The sequence below is a fragment of the Myxocyprinus asiaticus genome, chromosome 4 (genome assembly GCF_019703515.2).
Source record: "Myxocyprinus asiaticus isolate MX2 ecotype Aquarium Trade chromosome 4, UBuf_Myxa_2, whole genome shotgun sequence".
NCBI lineage: Eukaryota > Metazoa > Chordata > Actinopteri > Cypriniformes > Catostomidae > Myxocyprinus > Myxocyprinus asiaticus.
The window spans coordinates 50,036,168-50,053,892 of record NC_059347.1 but is presented as its reverse complement, the minus strand read 5'-3'; the positions used below and the strand labels follow the sequence as shown (position 1 = coordinate 50,053,892).

General features: G+C 37.2%; 1 protein-coding gene across 1 annotated transcript in view; it reads right to left on the bottom strand.

The window, feature by feature from the left end:
* Positions 1-17,725, bottom strand: part of LOC127432331 (transmembrane protein 132C-like) — a 463,488-nt gene that overhangs the window by 435,140 nt on the left and 10,623 nt on the right. The window lies entirely within an intron of this gene.

Genomic DNA, 17,725 nt, shown 5'->3' with positions numbered 1-17,725 from the left:
AAAGTTTTTAAAAGCAGTAGGCTATCAAGTATTCAAGTAAACGTTCAAAATGAAATGCAACATAAAACTACTACTGGTCTTCACTGTATGATTATAATACATTAATACTTTTTAAAGCTACTAAAGTTACCCAGTCAAGAGCAGTGAGTGTTTTCTCAATTTCTTGTTATGGGTGTTTGATTATAATAAAGACAAACTATACTAGACAGCAGCAGTTAAAAGTCTGACATTTTAATACAAATCCGCTTTTTTCTCAGCTGTTTACATTCACTTTAGACATCACTCTCTGTGTTTACATAAATACCTCACCAAGACCAATGTATGTGACCATTCAGGTGCACATTAGCGTGAGAATTTTCAGAACACGCGCATGTTCAGCTGTCACGTGTTCCCTGTTTTTGTGCTTAGACTTTTATTTTGAAATTCTTGTTTAGGTCCCCGTTCCTGTTTCCTGTTAGTTTTGTAGTCCTTTGTCGTTTCCTTTCATGATTGGTTTTCCCCTGATTGTTTTCCCCTGGTAACCGCTCCACATTAAACTGTATGCTTATTATGATCTTCTTTGAAGTGTTTATAAAGTGCTCTCGTGTGCTGGACAACTTGGGTCATTTTTTTCCGCTTCAACTTGTCTCTGTTTTTCAAACTAGTTTCATCATGCAACACATTTTTCATGTGGTTGTAAAGTGACGTTACTGAAGGGGCTTCTTCGTGATTACCGCAAATATCCAACTAATCGATAATTCAATTAGTTGTCAATGATTTCCATAATCAATAATTATCGATTTTATCGATTAGTTGTTGCAGCCCTACCTATAATTACACCATGATACAAGACGTCAAAACTAAATCGCTCCCATTAAAATCAACAAATCTGTCTAAACTGGAAGCGTCTGTCTGCCACACAGTTTGGAGAGTAGGCTTCTTTTTTCTGATTTTTTACATCACATTGTGACTATACCGTGGTATAAACAGTATAGCAGAATCTCGACTGGTTGACATTTCTACCATTGCACAGTATATACCATCAAACTCCCAAGTCCTACACGAGACACAACACACTGATTCACATACAAAAGCATATGAGCAGAGAATGTTATCATACACATACACACACTTAGTATGTAGAATGGACTGCTTTCCCCTTGAGGCTGAGAGACCAGATGTAGTTCACTCACAATACTACTAAAAATACAGCTCTGACTAACAGAAGAGATTAATTAAAATGAACATGGTTCACAGACTACCCCTCCCTCTCTGTTTGTCTTTCTCCTCTCATTCTCATGTGTGTGCATGTCCCCTCTTGTTAAATTCTTTCTTTGCTTTCTGTCCTTCTCTGTGTCTCCAGTGGGATTTCACCGAGTCAAATTCAATCAAGGTTAACGTTCGTCTGCATTCTTTGAAAAGCTGAGGCTCAAACGAGGACGATGTCTCTCACCTGGGATGTGGTAGAATACGTCAGAACTCACAGGTAGGATTTGAAGCACACTAACTCAGCGGCTGCGTGCACTAGACCAAAGCCAGTTCCAAAGACTGAGCAGATTTTCACAGTGAAAGATTCTTCAGACTTCACAAAAGTGCTTTTAACCCCTGCTACAACAGCTTTACAAAAAAACCTCAGGCACCAAGTTGTCACCCAAAAGGTTGAGGATTCAACTCTTGGTAAACACAAGACCCAAGACACCAATGTTGTGACCTATCAGCTGAGATGGCTGCTACAGACAAAGAGAGATCAAAGGTGCCAGAACACACAAGTTGCCAGACTTTGGTCTCCCTGAAGATGGGTAAAAGTGCTGTATATCCAGGTAAATGAGCAGACGAGAATATTTGAATGATTCACTGGATGTTGTGGGTTTGAGGTCTGATCAGGTCAACCATGCAATGCTTTGCTGCACTAGAAAACACACAGATGTCAACTGTGGACTTTCTCTGTGTTGAAAGAAGAGAGGAACTGCAGCCTCCAATTCCACCCAGATCAAAACTATAAATAGTTAATACAGCTTTTAGGCATTTAGTTTTTTCAGTGCAGACCCACTGGGCTTCACACCTGCTGTATTTCCAACAGACACATTTTATAAATCATGTGGTGACCAACTAGTCTACTAGTCTATGCAACCCCAAGTTTGGAACAACATGAGCAAATGACAATTTTCATTTTTGAGTGAACTTTTACTTTAAGACTGCACTGACTCCAGTGATACTACAAGCTGAACACACACACATACAGAGAGCTATGAAAATGCAAAACTATAAGAGCGGTCATCAGGGTCCTCGCTGTTTAAGGTCCAAATTTCAAAAACGTGCTCACTCGCCCAGCCTGAACTGCACAACCCAGAAATCTCTGATGTGTTTTTAATTTGATTGCTGCTCCAAATATCTGAGACCCCACATTATGCAAGAATGAAAATAAAAGGGAGGGGAGAACATGAAAAAAATTACATAGACAGACAGACAGGCACATTAGTTCTCTGACTCATCACAGGCTGTCTTTGGGAGAGCAGGAAAGATTGAATTTAGGATTGACTATGTTTTCTTATTTCCGCCAAAGCACTCACCGCTCTCTGTCACCTCAAAGCCATTATGCACATATTCATGCTATGTATTCCCCTGCCTGGTAAGAGCTCTCAGAGGAGCCATGCTTGTCTTCATAAAAATGAAGTGCTTTTGCTGCCTGTCTTAACAAAAATTAGTACTATTGTAGTAGTGTACTACTGACACGTAAACTTACCCACTGATTCTCTCTCTGACCCACAGTATGCACTCTCTCTCTCACACACACACACACACACACACACACACACACACACACAAAACACGAAGCCTGTCTCACCCTCTTATACCCCTTGGCAAAGGTACAAACATGAACACACACACTCACACCAATCTGATCTAATCCAAATTAAGTGGTGAGTATTTCTAACCTCTGATAATGAATGTAATTTCATTTTTAACCCCGGGACCTTCCTTAAACTGTGCCTGAGAGCCTGAGCTTGGTAGATGTGTTTGTCTGGCTCTCTCTTCACACACACACACACACACACACAAACACACACACAAACACAGGGTGTCACTTGTTCTTTCAGCACTGGGGCCAATCAGCACAGACATTATTTACATGTATTCACAATCCTATTTAAGGCCCTTTTGCAAAAAGACTGTTTTTTGTTTCTGCTCTCTCTTACTTTGTCTGATGGTTCTGTACTGTGAGATGGGTGTGTAGGCAGATGAGGCAGGAGATATGAAGCGGCTCGAAGTCCCTAGGCCCTGCCAGCTTTCAGACAATGCTGTTTTTGTATGAGAACTTGAGTACATTGCAGATCTGAAATTTAACCTGAGAACGGCGAAATTTATTTTATATCTTCACCCTAATTCTGACCGCTCTGTTTTGGTGCTGCTTCTCCTTTAATACTTGACAGTAAATGCCTACTGTTATGATTGGCTCTCTGCTCTTGACTGACCTGCACTCTCCTCGCCATCTCACTGCTCACCGCTACTGGGCGAATCTAAAAACGTAATAAGGTAAAGTAGGATTTATGTGTTGTTGTGGAGGTGGTCAGATGCAAATGTCTAACACAGTGTGACATCACAATGTGGAGGAATAAGAGAACGAGTCATTTTGACACTTTGGATTCAAAGAATGCTCTTTTTGCGGTGAAGAGGAAGTTTTGAGTTCTGAAACTTGCAGTATGTTTTTATAGTACATTGAACTCTCAAAAGATCAAGGAAAATTTGATTCCTCAAGTTGTGAACCCTTTAAAATTCACAGTGGACAAGGATTTCATTTTAGCAGCTAATTTCTAGGGACCAGAATATAGAGACATGTGGGTGTACTCTTTTGACATGGCACAATACACAGACAGCTAGCAATCACCCAGAACACCCTAGTAACCACCCAGCACAGCCGAAGAGCTGTCTCTGCCTCAAACATAAAGTCACGGCACGCTGTGTTGCAGCTTGTTGCTGTGATGATTCACACCGCAAGGTACCGCTAAAAATCATGACATAATCTCAAAATTAAAAGGTCCATCTTTGATATGTTTGTTTATAGTTGTCACTGGATTTAAAATTTTGTGAAAAGTCACGTCATGCAGGATCATTATCGATCATCGTTTTCATGATGGATCACTGCTGTCAATCCCGAGTACTCGTGCCCATCCATACTTGCTACTAAATATCAACGCCCAGACAGCCACCAACTACTTCCTGTTCTGCACATAAATGACACACATTTTCTAAAGAAAATGTGACATTCTCTTTAAAACAGTATTTTTGGCCTTCGGTCAGGATGAGAGTGTACAGTAAATTATGGTGAAAAGAGGTGAGAAATGACTTAGAATAGCAGACTCAAACTTACTGCAAGGCCATGGCTCCAACTTTCTGTGCAGTTGATGACATTGAGAAAGAAAGAGGACAATGACTGATTAAACTGGATGAGGTTCAGGTTGAGGGAAAGGTGAAGAGGCTGAGGAAATCATTGATGAAAACCATCCATTCATTCTTTCTTTTCAATCTGTAAACAGAGAAACCTGCCAGACCAGATTACAGTAGCCAATTCAGATTAGCATAAAGGCAAATTACTCAAACACATACACAAATACACACCTTTCAGAATTCAAAGGTCCGTTACAAAGATACTGTATACAAGGAGTCAGCCAGATGAATAGCAGAGGAAGGAGGTCATGGAGGATTGTCGTTAGTCCCTTTTACCTCTCTTGTTCTCTTTGTTCAATGTGTTACTCTACTGTGATTATATGGTTGGGAGTTTGGGAATGCAAAGCTATTTTACACAATTACACACTCACTGAGTGTTGAAAGTAGTACAAGTCTCTCTGTCTCTCTTGGAAACATACACATAATTTTCACACATACACACTCTCTCTTCAAAGTCCTTTATTATTTCCACCATTGTCAAGGGAAGGGTCCACATCATTGACAGATCTTACAACGTTCTATTTCTTGCAACATGTGTGCATTGACTTAGAAGTAGGGCTGTCATGATTAGTCAATTTAATTCCATTACTTGTTTAAAAAAATTCCTTGAGTACGAAATTGCTGAATCGATTCGACAAAACGTACATAATGTGGAAGTCATGCAGTCCACGGATCAGCTATGTGAGAGCTGTGTGTGTTTTAAAAAACACTACAGGACCTAAAAAAAAAACATATCATCACTTCAGCAATGCAACAGCACTTGAAAAGATGGCATCCAGTTGTCACAGACCCACCAGACATACGCGGTGCTGCATCCAGATGTGCGAGGGAAGTTGAGTTGGAATGCACTCATGGAATTTCACATTGGAATGCACTCTAAACCTATTTATCTACACAACTGTCTGCAATATAGGCTTTTATGAAGCAACATCAAATAATGTCATGAAAAAGACATCTGTTGGACTTTATTAAAGTAACATATGCAGTGATGGATGCACAAACACTTTCTGTTTAATAAATCTGACCGAATCCAGACAATATAAGAAGGTTATTTTCTGCAGATAGTGATTTGGGTTCTATTCAATGTAAATTCATTACTATTTGAATGTAAATGCGATCTTCATCTTCATCCTCATGTAAATTAGATTTCGTGATGATTATGTTTAAAAAATGGATCTCAATGCCCCATTTCCAAAGAATATTTAGAGATTTTGGCCATTATCACAATTAAAACTTATTGTGGGAATTCAAAGGACTTTATTTACTAAATAAAGCCGCAGGTCTGTATGCTGTCAGTCAAAGCTCTCACGCCACACAGACACAATATGAAACTCTGGCTTAACTGAGAGAATAGCTAGTCTCCATATGTGAAATTATTAAAAAGTGTTTACTCAAGAAGTAACTGAATGTTCAGCAGTTTAAGGGCATTTTACTTGGTTCGTGGCAAGCGACAAGCTTTTGCGATCTGCAATATGTGCTCAACACGTGCACACATTGGATGAGCCCGTAAGAATGCCGGGTAAGGTGTTTACATGTCGATCGGGTTATTTAAGCTGTTTATGGCCTTTATGCCAATAAAGGAATGTGGTTTATTGCGTTTACATGACCGCACACATTGTCAGTTTATTAAGCATTATCGGTGTGAGAATGTTTCTGAAAACATAAAATATTTTAATTCCATGGGCTGTTTTCCCATATTTGAGTTCTAAACTAAAATGGGTAGATCGTGTTGAAATAGTTAAAAATAAAAGCAGATCTTGCGTTTAAAAATAAATTGGGCACACCTGGAGTAGTTGATGTCTGTCAGCTTAAATTATATGTATCTTTTATATTATAGATCTTCTTGCAAAATTGTTTTGTTATTGTTATTCAATCAGAGTACATCAAAACTTAGGCAAATGAATGCATTTTAGCCAAATGTGGCTTCACCACGACAACTTTATGCAATCTGACTTTGCCTACACTTTAGTGCATGGTGTTTCAGCACAAAATCCTGCATCTTATTCACAAAAAACTCACAATCCAGTTTAAGTAGGGGAAATATTTGCTGAAATAGTGCTGCCCGGTGAATATGTAAATAAAGTAACTGGCATTCTTTTCAGCACATATATACATCAACTAAGTTAAGCTTAATTTAAATTGTGCCTTATTCACAAATGCTGCACTATTTGCATGACGCTTAACATTGCACTATTACCACTTGCATAAGGCAGTCAATAGCCTAAATGTAAAAAAAAAACAAAAAAAAAACAAAGATGCTTGTATACATTTTTAAGCAATTATGGCACAAATTTTTCAAATGATGATCAAATGACAGAGCATTATAACCATGCATTTATCCAGATTACGGATGCCAAAAGTACCAGCACTTCAGTACAACAAGTCGATACAACGATACCAGTGTTTCTGCAGTATCGGTAGTACTAACTCAATTCGTTACCCGCACGCTGTCTGACATGGCTGTTTGGGTTGTCTAATTTGATGTTTGTATCCACATTCTTAATTCATGGATTATATCTACATAATCTATATTATACAACCAATTTAGTAGCAAGGTCTCCTCTCTCAGGAATTAATGTTTATTACATTCAGTCAACAATCAAATCTTAACTCAGTGACAACATTTTTGATCCTGGTTGTGAAAACACTACACATGGCACAAAAGTTGACAGCATTACTAAACAGGTGACCAAAAACCCATTCTGTGCTCCACTGAACACTTTGCTGAAAAACATGTGTAAATGACATTTATGTATTTATGAATTCATGTCTGTAAAGCGCTTACATGGGGTTACATAAGGCAAAAAGCTGTAATTTACTGCTATTTTGCAAACTATAAATGTGATAAAATTCTGGGGGAAATTGTCTTAAAAACATATATAAATATATTAGGGGTGTAACGGTACATATATTCATCCCGAACCGTCACGGTACGGACGTCACGGTTCAGTGCATGCAGTCAGATGAAGAATAAATCTGAGTCAGTCACAGGCGATCCACACACCAATCCAGAAGGGATCGTGTGCTGTAATGCAATGCTTTTTGCTAACCGCCACAACAGGAAAAAGAGCAGAAGAAGAAGACACCATCTACGCATCAACTCAAAAGAAGAATGGCGAGTTCAGATGACACTCAAGAGCTCGAAGACCCGCCTACTTGTTTTAAATCAGCAGTGTGGGAAAGTTTCTGGTTCCCAGTGAACTACGGCAGCAGTGGAGAGCGAGTGGTAGATAGGACGAGGACGGTGTGTCGGTGTTGTAAAGTAGCTGTACGGTATGTGAGTGGAAATACATCCAACATGCTAATACATATCAGACGACATCACCCAGATGTGCCAATCAACGGAGCTAAGCAGAAAAAGACGACAGGAGTGCAAAAACTTACCCTGCAGCTTTTAACCAGCCTCTAGATGTGAGAGCAGACAGGGCCAAAGTCATTACCCAGGCAATTGGCATATACACAAACAACATATAGTTTAAGTGGAACAAATTGTAATACTCTTTCTTCTAATGCACAAGTTTTATTTTTCATTATTCTATTTATTTTGTACTTTTATAACAAAAAAGATGCTTTTCAGTTTTGTAGCTGATTGTGACCAAATACGTTACGCCCTACAAAAAAATATGACCTATGCAAGAGTGCATTCTGTTTACTGCTTAGTGCTTAATATACTAAAGGAGGCTGTACTGTACCAACTACCTCAGAGGGGACTAAATGCCGCTAGGTGGAACAAACTGTAATTTGCACTACTATCTGTTCAAAATAAATGAAAAGAAACCTAGCATTTGGGATTTGTTGCTTTTTCTTTAAAAACAAATTTTATATATATATATAATTAGTTTTTAAAGCCATGATGGTAAAAAACTCTTATTTTTTAGTTTTAAGTTAGGGGCCATGAAAATTTTGTCAGGGCAAGTAAAAATCTGAACCACTGGCCCGACCGTGCCAGTAGAAAAAATCCTTAGTGTTGAGCCCTGTAGTATGTTTTGTATGTGTTCTTACAGTTCTTTGAGAATAGTTTCGAAAAAAACTTGGTTTAGTTTAAATCTGTAAAGCACAGGAAGCAGAATAATTTTGTCAATGATGAGAGAAAAGTGGAAAAGAATACCAGTAGAGCGTAATTCTCTTCTCACACAGTGAATTCTCCTCTCAGTGTAAGGACTTCAATGAGACAGCATCCGCTCAACTTTTCACTGTAAAGCATTTAGACTCTGATCAACAGAAGTGAACGAGTCCTGAACAATGATTTTCTCTCTCTCATTTTCCCTCGCTCTCTTTTCCCTCTCTCTAGAGAGAAACCCGCCAGACTGATCTTCACTATTACCTTCTGCTTGTAGGGATGCTTGTAGGTTGAGCCCTGGGCAAAACTCTACTTTTCCACACAGTTGTGGACCTCCTATCTGCACTAACTGGGGAGAACAGGTTTAACTGAGAGGGAGAGATGAGAGACAGAAAAGAAGACAGTGAGTTAAATTGAGAGAGAGTGCATGTGGAAAAGCTTTATGAAAGAAAAAGACAGGAGGCAGGTGAGAAGAACAAGGCAGGTGGAAAAAGAGAAGTAAGCAGAGGAAGAGAGAAATACTGAGCATTTGGCTGTTAGAACTCAGCGGTAATAAAACCATCTCTTCTTCCCTGCATTCTCACACTCGTTCTTTGTACCATCCTTAATTACCTCTCTCAGGAACGGCAAACGAGTAAACAGCACTTAAACAGCCAGCTGGGAGAAATGGAGGGATAGAAATGGAGAGAAAAGAGGACTCAGAGCAGTTTTACAGCATGTGGACTGAAAAGAGTCAGTAAACATATGCTGCCATTACAGAGATGCATTACAGAGAGAACCAAAGTGGTCGACTGATATGGGTTGTTCAATGCCCAATGCAAATATCTAGGGTGGCCAATAGCCAACATTATGCCGATACCATTTTCAACAAGAGAGCACACCAGTGCATGCTAGTGCTGGGCGAAATATCAAATATTTACGATATAATCACAATTATTTTGCTGATCGTGAATACCAAAATGATTTAAATGTGCTTTTTATTTGGCCAGTAAGTTTCATAAAGAGAGCATCATTAGACTAATTTCACGATTATTTAGGGCTTCAAAATTAATCAAAATAACACCAAAATGGCTATATGGTCAAATGTGATAATTAAACTGTAAAAGGCTGCGATTAAAGACAGATAAACATGCCAGACTTTTGAAAACATGTAAGCGTAATGCAACTGAAAACTAAAAAGATATTAAGAAAACCGAGAAGGGGCATCATATAAATTATATATATATATCACTTTAGCTTGTGTACAAATGTATGAATTTCACATTCTATCAATTTTTATGATGTCATGAAATTGCATTTTTAATTATGATATAAGCCAGGGGTCGGCAACCTATGGCACGCGGAAGGGTAATCACTGGCACGCCAGCAACGGCAACAGAGGAGTATAAATTCCGCACCTGCATTCCAATCTACATCTTGATGTAATCCTTTCTCATGATCATGCAGCGTGTTTTCATGAGCTGAATGGGAGGCTAAAAAAAAGTTTAAATGTTACGAGACACTTTCGGTTAATCGCGCGAGTAAAAACGCCCGCTTTGCTTCGCTCAGGCTGCGCTGATGACAGCCTACATTCCATGTTTCATTTGTTTCTTTTTGCTTTCAGAACAACACGTGATGTAATAAGGAAAACACCACTATTAATCCTTGAGATTTCCAACCCAGCATGCATGTACACCCTCCTTAAATCATAGTCTCACTCAAAATTACATTAAACGATTGAAAGAGAAAACATAAACTCACATCATGGGGTTCAAAAATCTGAGTCTATTCAAAATATGAATTAAACCTGGAAAAATAAAGTTTTAGGATTTTGCAGGTGCGATTCACCGAAAAGGGCTAAATAGTTGATTGGCTTGTGATGCCGAATGGCTTACATGTGCAGCGTGAGTATCATCACATTTTAATAGTGTTTAGTCTCCCATTCAGCTGATGAATGCTTGAACGCTGCTTGTTCATGAGAAAGATGTAGATTTGAATGCAGTTGCGAAAAACTTCATATAATTAAAATAGCCTGCTCCTCTCTCGCTGTTGCTTGCATGCTAGTGATTACCCCTCTGTATGATTTTGAAAAATGTATGACATAATGTAAGAAATATTTAAGATTCCACACATTTTGTGATAAGTAATCAAATAAGCAAATTTGTGACATTAACTGTGTTAAATCATTCAGTACAAAAGGACAGGATATCTTTCATTAAAGCACTTTCACAAGATGCTCTTTGAAAATTCACATGCAGGATCATGATTATATCATAATCATCGGATTTTGCATACATTTTTCAAACTGTTATGCTGATAATATCATTTGTAATAAAAAATAAATGATTAAATTAGAAAAATGCAAAATAGAAACATTTTCACAAGTGGACTCAAACTTTGGAAAATCACATACATTTTTTTTTTTTTTTTTTTTTTTTGGGTCAGCACAGCCATTGACCAGGAAAATAAAAAATGGCACTCCATGTCAAAAAGGTTGCCAACCCCTGAGAATTTCATTCTTAACTAAATATGCTTAACATATTTAACTAAATATTCACAAGTTTGGAACCTAATGAAAATATAATTAATATTTCTATTATAAAAATAAAAATTTAAGTCTACTATATAAAAACTACTATGCTAATTTTTTTAATTTGCATACCCTTGCATACCCCAACCCCAGCACAAGCCTATTTGTAAAATTCTTTCATATTTACAGTGTTTTCTGAAGTTAAATATTTCACAATGTATAGGGCCTTTTAAATATTTATGTATTTACACATTTATTACACTTACTACATCACTACATTTTGTAACATGTTTGTTTTTATGCACTTGTGCAATTTACATTGAGTTTACATTGATATGTATAACAAGCGCTAAATTGGCACCGACTCTTTAAGAGATCATATGTTTAAGAGAAACATATGTACATACATAAATACATACAAACACACACACATATATATATATATGCATGTAGAACATACAGTACATTATATATTGTATATGGGCATAGGTATGAATTCAGTTGAAACATGTATAAATAAGAAGAAAACCATTTTTAAACATTTGAAATGATGTCAATGAATGTATATTAAAAGTTAAGTTATTCCAGTCAGAGGGAGCCTTAAACATAAATGCTCTTTTTCCAACTGCTTTTCTGATTACAGGAGTGAGAAAGAAGTATTGTTTCTCAGTTGGTATATCGAAGAATATGGTAGCAAAAACTGTTGCAGGTAATGAGGATAGTTGAAGTGTACACATTTGAAAATGAATTGTAACCAGCGAATGTGTCTTCTTATATTGAGTGGAGGCCAATTAAGTGAGTTGTACATTATACAGTGATGCGTATTAAAAGAATATCCCAAAACAAATCTACAGAGATTGTTATATGCTCTGTTAAGTGGTAAAAGATTGAATTTGGATGCAATTTGATAAACTACATCTGCATAATCAAAAAATGGTAAAATAAGTTGTGAGGCAAGTTTCCTTCGAACATTAACTGTGAAAGTAAGTTTTTAGATTGATATAACACACTAGCTCCAAAGTTAATTTTGCGAAGAATGTAATCAATGTGAGGCTGAAAGAAAGTTCAGTCAAGCCATAAACCCAAATATTTCGTTTGATCAACTCTATGCAGGTAAGTACCTGCATAGAGTATCATTAGTATCATTGATACATAATTAAAATTAAGTATCATTACACAATATTGTTAAGTTATTAGATTTTGTTTTAAGGTTATGTCTTGTTCCAAAGACCAAAACATGAGATTTTGCTTTATTAAGCAATAGTTTATTAGACATGAACCAATTTTGTAAAATATAAAAATCAGTTTGAAGGGCATTTTGAACTTGCATTAGATAAGGTTTAGAAGTATAAATGACAATGTCATCTGCATATAGCTGAACAGAAGACTCAAAAAAGACTAAAGAAAGATCATTAATAAAAAAAATAGAGAAATGAAGTCGGCCCAGCATTGAACCTTGGGGTACACCTCTTTGTTGGACAAATAGATCTGACCTACTTCCCTGGATGACAACACATTGTTTTCTATTATGTAAATAAGAGTTAAACGTAAAGTAATGCATTTTGAGATAGGCCAACTGCAGAAAGCTTATCTAAAAGTATATTATGAGCTACCAAATCAAAAGCCTTAAGATCAATAAAAATAGCCCCTGTAAGTTTACTATTATCTGATGCAGAAAATACATCGTTAGTAAATTTTAGAAGAGCAGTAGCTGTTGAATAATTAGGCCTCAATATAATGTGATAACTGATTAAAAATTAATTTTTCAAATACTTCTGCAATAGAACATATTATGGATATTGGTCTATAATTATGTGGATCCAGAATGTCGCCACCTTTATACAATGGAGTAGTGTGGGTGTGTTTCCAGATAGCTGGTATTTCACATGTAGATAATGACATATTGAGCAAATCAGCAAGTGGATACATAAGAACATGAGAAGCTAATTTAATATATCTGGATTCAATCCTATCAAGTCCAGCAGAACTGCTCAAACTTAGTTGATTAATAGCATTCAAAACTTCTGTAGGTGTTATTTGTGCTTTTATAAATCTGTCAAGGTGAGTGACAAGTATCCAGTCAAGTAAAGACTGACATGTTGAGGTGATTTGAGAGGGTTCCTTAATTAACTGTGTTAAATTTAGATTTTCAAATTTATTTTTATCTTTAGCAGAAGACTTATCCAACCAATATTTGTTGAAATCACCTAATATAACCATTTCATTTTTACATGAGATAGAATCAATGGTATGAATCATACAGTTGGAAGAATCTGCAGGGACAGAAGGAGGTCTATATATGTTTCCAATAGTTATATATTTACTCTGATGAAAAGTTATTTTTACAAAGAGACATTCAAAATGTATGGGCTCAACTGACGGTGTAATTAACTCAGATATCAAATTAGAGGAAATATATGTAGCAACACCACTGCCCCTAGAGCTTCTATATGCTCTATAAAAGAGCATAATTTGCAATTTGATTTCATTATCAAAGATTTTGATATTTAACCATGTTAATAATATTAGGATTATGTTGAGCTACCCATGCACGAAGTATATACATTTTTGACAAAAGACTTCTAATGTTCAAATGAATAATTTTTAAACCTTAAATATTGTCCATTTTAAAGGTACAAATTCATGGAGATAACATTATTATTATAGGATAAATTAGAGGCTAGGCAGTTCAAAAAATCCAAAAGGGTTGTAAGAGTTTGAAGTAATATATAATTTGTGGGAGACATGAAGGCAGTTTCAGCGGCTTTATGACATGTAAACAGTTGGGGTTTTCCATCAACAGTGACACTCAATGTACACGGATATCGGAGAGAGTATTTTAGATTAAGTTCACAGAGTCTCCGTTTAACTATATCAAAACAGCGGCGCCTCTTCATGAGTTCCGCACTAAAATCGGGATATATATAGATGTGCGACAATTTACAAGATCTCCTGACTCTGAACAAAGAACTAACAAAAGATAATGCCTACCTGATGGACAAGATTCATGATCTGGAGAATAGAAGCAGATCTTCTAATCTTCGCTTTAAGATTCCTGAATCTTCTGAGGGCCGAGATATTCTTGGATTTGTGTGGCAGCTAATCCCACAGCTGCTTGAGCGAGAAAACTTCCCCACTCCTCCAGTTATCGAGAGGGTTCACCATACTCCTATGTTTCCACACACCGATAGAGCTGGTCCAAGGCCTATCCTAATGAAACTTCTTAATTTTCAGGACAAGGTGAAAATCCTCCTTCTTGCCAGAGAGAAGGAGGAGCTGATGTTTAAAGGTTAGCTCCGATCCGTTGTTCTAGTGAAGAAACATGTTCTCCAAGAGAATCCAAAGACAGTTGTATATTGCTCAGTTTTGTCTGAATAGGATCCACCTTTGAATCAAGATGAGTGATCATATCTGTCTTGATCTGTTGTATACCATCCCATAAAGTTTGTCGGGAGATGTGATTTTGTTGATCCAGTGTCATTTTTAGGACTTTCGTTGTTATCCAGTCGTTTTGTTGAATAAATTTACACTAGGCTTGTTTAAAACTATGACAAGTCTTGCATATAGAATCACAATATAGAATAAGTTGTAAAACTGCAAGTTTTAAAGAGCTACAAGAGTGCGCAGCAGACTGACCAGTGTGGCACTCCTCACGCTGCAGCCATTTTTTGTCAGAAAAATACTTTTTTCAATATAATAATAGAAGAGAGAATGATTTATTTCAGCTTTTATTTCTTTCATCACATTCTCAGTGGGTCAGAAGTTTACATACTATTTGTTAGTATTTGGTAGCATTGCCTTTAAATTGTTTAACTTGGGTCAACCGCTTTGGGTAGCCTTCCACAATCTTCTCACAATAAGTTGCTGGAATTTGGGCCCATTCCTCCAGACATAACTGGTGTAACTGAGTCAGGTTTGTAGGCCTCCTTGCTCGCACACACTTTTTCAGTTCTGCCCAAAATCTTCTATCGGATTGCGGTCAGGGCTTTATGATGGCCACATCCAATACCTTGACTTTGTTGTCCTTAAGCCATTTTGCCACAACTTTGGAGGTATGCTTGTGGTCATTGTCCATTTGGAAGACTCATTTGCGACCGAGCTTTAACTTCCTGGCAACATCTTGAGATGTTGCTTCAATATATCCACATAATTTTCCTTCCTCATGATGCCATCTATTTTGTGAAGTACACCAGTCCCTCCTACAGCAAAGCACCCCCACATCCCCATGCTTCAAGGTTGGGATGGTGTTCTTTGGCTTGCAAGCCTCACCCTTTTTCCTCCAAACATAACGATGGTCATTATCGCCAAACAGTTCAATTTTTGTTTCATCAGACCAGAGGACATTTCTCCAAAAAGTAAGATATTTGTCCCCATGTGCACTTGCAAACTGTAGTCTGGCTTTTTTATGGCGGTTTTGGAGCAGTGGCTTCTTCCTTGCTGAGCAGCCTTTCAGGTTATGTTGATATAGGACTTGTTTTAATGTGGATATAGATACTTGTCTACCTGTATCCTCCAGCTTCCTTTGCTGTTGTTCTGGGATTGATTTGCACTTTTCACACCAAACTATGTTCATCTCTAGGAGACAGAATGTGTCTCCTTCCTGAGTGGTATGATGGCTGCATGGTCCCATGGTGTTTATACTTGCATACTATTGTTTGTACAGATGAATGTGTTACCTTCAGCCATTTGGAAACTGCTCCCAAAGATGAGCCAAACTTGTGAAGGTCCACAATTTTTTATCTGAGGTCTTGGCTGATTTCTTTTGATTTTACCATGATGTCAAGCAAAGAGGCACTGAGTTTGAAAGTAGGTCTTAAAATACATCCACAGGTACAACTTCAATTGACTCCAATTAACCAATTAGCCTATCAGAAGCTAATTGGCTAATTGCCTAAAGGCTTGACATCATTTTCTGGAATTTTACAAGCTGCTTAAAGGTACAGTTAACTTAGTGTATGTAAACCTCTGTAAATTAAAAGTGAAACAATCTGTCTGTAAACAATTGTTGGAAAAATTACTCATGTCATACACAAAGTAGATGTCCTAAACGACTTGCCAAAACTATAGTTTGCTAATATGAAATCTGTGGAGTGGTTAACAAATTACTTTTAATGACTTCAACCTAAGTGTATGTAAACTTCTGACTTCAAATATATGTGTGTGTGAAGTAAATGATTGAGAGCAGAGTGCAGCACCTCTAGTTTATTCTAAAGCGCAAACTGCGCAGTGCATGCAGACTGTATATTATTTAATTAAATGGCATCCGTTTGCTGTTTAATGATTACACTTGGCCATATAGATATTTATACTGAATTAATAGTCAAATTGTCATAGATGTTACCTAAAATAAGTCACATTCATTCAAATATTTCCAGTAGCACATTACTGTAGTATGGTACCAAAATTAGCAACAAGATGATATCATACAATTTTAAAATTTTGGGTATTGCGGTATTTCATTAGTACCGGTATACCGCATAACCCTAATAGAAACAATAATTTTTGTATTTATTGCAAAATACAGATATTTGCAAATATACAATTAGTTTATAAGACAATTTTTAAACAATGAAATTGAAATAACATGGACTGACGACTTACAACCTCAGAGCTGGTAGGTCTGTCTTTAAAGGTTTATGAGTTATTGTAAAAAATACATTTGCTTATGGAGAAAATGAATAAGATTTTAATTACCCAACTGTTGCGCTACAATAATAGCAAATAAGACATACAGTAGGCCTATATAAAATTGCTGTAATTAAATAAAGTCCTATTTTATATCTGCCATGAGCACTTGACTCACAACTGTTAATGCACTAACTCATTAAAACACTTAAAAATGTTTATGAAACTTCTCATGTTTCTGCCTCCTTAGGATAAATCACTTGTGTTGTTGTTTTCCTCATTTGTAAGTCACTTTGTTTTAAAGCATCTGCTAAATAAGTACATGTAAATCTAAAATGTGAATTTTACACTATATCAAAACACATTTAAGCACAGCCGATTAATCAGCCTGACTGATATGTTGGTGTGCCACCTGTTTTTAATAAGTCAACAAAACAAACACAACCAGCTAACTAATAAGGCCAATCAAGATGGAAAAAATATGTAAAGACTATTGAATCAATCTCAGTCATTTTATGAGGTATATAATAATTGCACATTTTTGCTTTTCAAGAATCAAAGCTTAGTCACTTAGCAGCATAAAGATTACTGGCTTCGTACCATCCCTGATAAAATTTTAGCAGAATCACTCAAAGCAGTTGTACTTTGAAGAGCTTAAATTTGAAATCTCTAATAGTGACTGCAGAATTCTATGTGAAAGCAAACATCACAGGTCTCTCCTACTGCACTTCTGCAAAGTTCCCTAAAGATTACAACACTCCCTCCTCCCCCAAAAGCAAAGGTTGGAGAAGAAGGAGAGAGGAGGAGAGAGGCAGAAAAGAGAGAAAGGTAAGTGGTGTAGGTTTGTCTTATCAGGCGAAAGCAGGCAGGGATATCTCTGAGGCCTCAGGGTGAAGGGAAAAACGCTGCTGCCATTTCACCCAGAGTGAGAGAGAGGGAGAGAGAGAGAGAGCGAGAAAGAAGGTGGTGGGGGGGGCAAAGAGACAGATGGGTTGTGGCACACACAGGCAGCACCCACTGTACCCTCTCCAGCGCCCCTCTGCCATAATGAATAACATTATGGCTGCATGAAATGTCACCGACCCCACCCCACACCCCACCTCTCC